This window comes from Homarus americanus, unplaced genomic scaffold, assembly GCF_018991925.1.
Source record: "Homarus americanus isolate GMGI-L3 unplaced genomic scaffold, GMGI_Hamer_2.0 scaffold30160, whole genome shotgun sequence".
In the NCBI taxonomy this organism is placed as follows: Eukaryota; Metazoa; Arthropoda; class Malacostraca; order Decapoda; family Nephropidae; genus Homarus; species Homarus americanus.
The window spans coordinates 1-5,991 of NW_024723605.1; positions in this window are offsets into that span (position 1 = coordinate 1).

Consider the following 5,991-nt stretch of genomic DNA (forward strand, 5'->3'; position numbering starts at 1 on the left):
TTTGGCTGGTTCCGGTTTACGTGCTGAGAGAGTATTTGACATATTCCCAACACAACAAATACTGGGTGCAGAGATATATTTTTTTTACATTATTTACAGAATCGTTACTACAAACTGTTTTTTTTTTTTTGTGAGTTAAAGTATTATATGTTGATATTTATTAGTTGAAATATTTTTACAATGGGTTGCAGATTGTGTTAGCATGTGGCAGCCTGTCCACCCTCTCTCTACCACTGCAGCCAGGCTATACTCCCTCAACGCGGATGTATGATGAACTTCTCAGCGGAACTGAACGTTTTTGAACAATATGTGAACAATAATGAACAATAAATACAGAACAAAGGTGTACAATATTATTCTGGGATATGTACACAATACAAGTAAACCGTTAACGGTCTTGAAAATAATAACGGTCAAAACGGTCATAATATTAACGGTCAAATTTTCAAATTATAAAGGTCAATATTTCAATATATAACGGTCAAAACGGTCCTTAAATATAACAGCGAAAAAACATCTAAAATATTAACTAAAGTTCCGGGTTCATAAGTGGACAGAACTCTTCAGCATTAGTTAAACAGGAGTTAACGACAACAGACTTTTAACGGTCGTAAACGGTAAGTACAGCAAATTATGCCAACTCTTACAACTCACTAAGCCGTTAAGGCTCTAATTAAACTGTTCAGAGTGAATCGACCACTCACAGCCGCTGGTTTAAGCTAAGAATATATTCTGACTTGTGATTGGTTGAATTTAAATTTTGGAAAGTATCTGTCGTTAATAAACCGTTGAAATAAATTCAAATTAAATATAAATATTTATCAACACAAAATTGATGATGTTTGAAAATAAATGCATAATTTTTATTCAGATTTTAACGGATATTTTTGAAATACGTTTAATTGCTTTAGATATACTTAACGGTCGCTCACAGCCGTTAACTGAAAGCTTAACGACCCTTAACCACACATGTTTAATGAGACAGAGATGATTTATATTATTACAACTACAACTGTGGAAAAACCTGGTATGCAGCGTTATTACACTTGTAGCAGTACTCTTGTAGCAGTACTTTGTAGCAGTACTCTTGTAGCAGTACTCTTGTAGCAGTACTCTTGTGGCAATTACTCTTGTAGCAGTACTCTTGTAGCAGTACTCTTGTAGCAGTACTCTTGTAGCAGTACGCAGGTAGCAGTACTCTTGTAGCAGTACTCTTGTAGCAGTACTTTGTAGCAGTACTCTTGTAGCAGTACTCTTGTAGCAGTACTCTTGTAGCAGTACTCTTGTGGCAGTACTCTTGTAGAAGTACTCTTGTAGCTGATGCTCTTGTAGCAGTACACTTGTAGCAGTACTCTTGTAGCAGTACTCTTGTAGCAGTACTCTTGCAGGAGTACTCTTGTAACTTCAGTACTCTTGTGGCAGTACTCTTGTAGCAGTGCTCTTGTAGCAGTACTCTTGTAGCAGTACTCTTTTAGCTGGTACTCTTGGCAGCAGTACTCTTGGCAGTACTCTTGTAGCAGTACTCTTGTGGCAGTACTCTTGTTGCAGTACACTTGTAGCAGTACTCTTGTAGTAGTACTCTTGTAGCAGTACTCTTGTAGCGACTCTTGTAGCAGTGCTCTTGTAGCAGTACTCTTGTAGCAGTACTCTTGTAGGGTACTCTTGTAGACAAGACGAATTATTCACAACCTTTCGTCATCAGTAAAAGTCAACAAGACGGACTGGTGAGGGTGTCGTGGCCAGGTGGTGAGGGAGAGGGCCGCGGCCCCCAGGCTCTACAATCATGGCACCCAATGATGGCACTACCGTCAGTGAGGAGGAGGCGGAGGGGAGAAGAGGAGGCGAAGAGGAAGGGACGGTGTTTGATTCTGTCCATCCCTAAGTCTGTGTCAACAAGGTCGGTCTCTCTCTCTCTCTCTCTCTCTCTCTCTCTTACATCTTGATATTGACTATGATTATTTATGATGTACGTGCTGGGGTCACACACACACACACACACACACACACACACACACACACACACACACACACACACACACACACACACACACACACACACACACACACACACACACACACACACACACACACACACACACACACACACACACACACACACACACACACACACACACACACACACACAATTTTAACCCCATCCACAACTATAAGCCATATTTAATGTTGTATTTGACTAACGCCAGACGATTTTATTGAGGAAAGAGACCGTCGGCCCCAGGGGTTAAGGGGTGGGTTAATGTAGCAGTAGCAGCAGTTGTTGTTGTTGTTGTGGTATATAATAGTAGTAGGTTTGCCCTCCCAATGCGTGTGTGGCTCTTCCTATGACATCAATCACGCCATGTGTGTGCAGAAGGGGGCTTCGTATGCATGAGGCATGACGAAGTAAGGGATCTCACAGCAAATATTTTTGAAATCTGCCGTGATGTCAGGGTAGAACCGACCCTCCTTCCATTGGACGGTGAGAATCTCCATCACAGGACTTCAAACATTTCCAACAAGCCCGTGTGGACGTCAGTGCTCGAAGATTCTGTATGCGTGACAGCGAGCCTTCTTTTGACAATAAGGATTTTTCGACCCCATGGCGTATGTCACCGTAACCTAGCTCTCGATGCACACTTTGGGAAGAACAGGGCATATGGGGAGAATTAAGGAGATATTGATCAGGGCAACATCACTCCTCTGGTGTTCACAACCTCTGGTGGGATGAGACCAAGTTCCAAGATGTTTCTATGGCAGACTCGGAGGTGTTATCAAACAGGAAGCAGCAGCCCAGAAGTTATGTTGCAGCCTGGTTGAGATGTCGACTGTCCTTCTTTCTCCTTAGGTCTGCTGTGCCTCCAGGGAACAGGCATTAGCCCCAAAGCCGACAACATCGTAGATATTGACTATGAGGCAACAGTCACTGAATGCCCACAGATCTGCAGCTCAACTAACTCAACACAGCGCTAGGGTAGCTACTTATGTATTAAGATAGATAATTTTAAGGTAATAAAATGGCAGCAAGGTGTGTATAGGGCGGAGGCCACGTTTAAAAAAGTAGTAGTAGTAGCAGTAGTAGTCGTAGGACACCCTGTTTGCAATGGCCATGTACGCAATAGGCCTATCCGTTCTCCAACAACAATAAAATTTGAAACAACTGAGGTCAAGCAAGTGGCGTACGTGACGACTTTACAGGAGCAGGAAAGTGGAGGACATCAAACAGTGGTGGGACTTGGTAACATCACGAGGTCCTAAATTGAGTGCCACCGAAACGCCAGCAAGTCCTTCCTCATTGTGAAGCCGAACATTATAAACGGGCAATGGAGGTGTTTGGTAGACGTGAGGTCAAATAAAGGATGGCCAAAGACACCTAGGCACCCAGGCGCAGTGATCGGCGACGGACTTCAAGACCGAGTACATAATGGGCAAGGTGAATGAGTGGGTTAGGGAAATCCAAACTCTGTTTGAGATTGACCACATGTGGCTTTTACGGCATTCACCGTAGGTCAAGCATCGCTGGAACTACCTGATGCACACTATCCCTGATATCGGACCCATCCTCTACCCTCTGGAAGAAGCTATCAGCGTCAATTTCATTCCCAAATTAGTGAAACACCCTCACTTAACCTCAGCAGAAAGATCACTCCTTGCACTACCGCCGAGACTGGGAGGTATGGGATTGACCAATCCAGAGGAGAGTGCTGCTACCGAGCATCAAAACTCAGGAAAAAGATTGGAAGGTCCATTATGACAGAACGACATCACGGCCAAAGTGATAAGTTGCACCAACTGTTGCTGCAAGTACCAGAGATTTTGAAGAAAAAAAAGTAGCTATAGCGCAGGAGGTGGGCGCCTCGAACTGGTTAACTACGTTACCGATAAGGGCAAATGGATTCAGTCTCAATAAACAAGAATTTACAGATGCCAATGCTCTAAGGTACGGTCGGCCAGTAGAAGGTTTGCCCTCCCAATGCGTGTGGCTCTTCCTATGACGTCGATCACGCCATGGTGTGCAAGAAAGGGGGCTTCATATGCTTGAGGCATGACAGTAGGGACCTCACAGCAAATATGTTGAAGGAATTTGCCGTGATGTCAGGGTAGAACCGACCCTCCTTCCATTGGATGGTGAGGTTTTTCCAACATAGGATTCAAACACATCTAACAGAAGCCCGTGTTGACGTCAGTGCTCGGGATTCTGGACGCAGGGACAACGAGCCTTCTTGAACATCAGGATTTTATCCCATGGCCGCATGTCTTAACCTAGCTCTCGATGCTGCACACAGAAGGAACGAGAACGACAAGATAAGGGCATATGGGGAAATTCAGAACGTTGATCAAGCTTCACTCCTCTAGTGTTCACAACCTTGGTGGGATGGGACCAAGTTAAGATGCTTCTACGCCAGACTCGCGGAAGTGATATCCGAACAGAAGCAGCAGCCCAGAAGTTATGTTACAGCCTGGATGAGATGTCGGCTTTGCTCTGCCTCAGGGGAACAGGAGCATCGGCCCCAAAGTCGACAACAGTTGCAGATATTGACTATAAGGCAACAGTCACTAAATGCTGCATAGATCTGCGGCTCAACTAACTCAACACAGCTAGGATAGTTACTTATGTATTAGGATATTTAATTTTAAGGTAATAAAATGGTGGCGAAGGTATGGCTATCGGGGAGGATGGAAGTCATTTAAAAAAATAAGGAAGTAGTAACCATAGCTCGAAGGGGTTGGAAGTTGAAGTCAAGGGATCTTAACGAAACGCCAGGTACTACCAACAGCTGTGAACGAGTCAACACACAGCACCGGCAACTGAACAGCCACACAGCACCGGCCACTGAACAGCCACACAGCACCGGCCACTGAACAACCACACAGCACCGACCCTGAACAGCCACACAGCACCGGCCACTGAACAGCCACACAGCACCGACCACTGAACAGCACACAGCACCGACCACTGAACAGCCACACAGCACCGGCCACTGAACAGCCACACAGCCGCCACTGAACAGCCACACAGCACCGGCCACTGAACAGCCACACAGCACCGACCACTGAACAGCCACATAGCACCGGCCACTGAACAGCCACACAGCACCAACCACTGAACAGCCACACAGCACCGGCCACTGAACAGCCACACAACACCAACCACTGAACAGCCACACAGCACCGGCCACTGAACAGCCACACAGCACCAACCACTGAACAGCCACACAGCACCGGCCACTGAACAGCCACACAGCACCGGCCACTGAATAGCCACACAGCAGCCCAACCACTGAACAGCCACACAGCACCAACCACTGAACAGCCACACAGCACCGACCACTGAACAGCCACACAGCACCAACCACTGAACAGCCACACAGCACCGGCCACTGAACAGCCACACAGCACCGGCCACTGAACAGCCACACAGCACCGGCCGCTGAACAGCCACAGCACCGGCCACTGAACAGCCACACAGCACCGGCCACTGAACAGCCACACAGCACCGGCCACTGAACAGCCACACAGCAGCACCAACCACTGAACATCCACACAGCACCAACCACTGAACAGCCACACAGCACCGACCACTGAACAGCCACACAGCACCGGCCACTGAATAGCCACACAGCACCAACCACTGAACAGCCACACAGCACCAACCACTGAACAGCCACACAGCACCGGCCACTGAACAGCCACACAGCACCGACCACTGAACAGCCACACAGCACCAACCACTGAACAGCCACACAGCACCGGCCACTGAACAGCCACACAGCACCGGCCACTGAACAGCCACACAGCACCGGCCACTGAACAGCCACACAGCACCAACCACTGAACAGCCACACAGCACCAACCACTGAACAGCCACACAGCACCGGCCACTGAACAGCCACAGCACCGGCCACTGAACAGCCACACAGCACCGACCACTGAACAGCCACAGCACCAACCACTGAACAGCCACACAGCACCGGCCACTGAACAGCCACACGC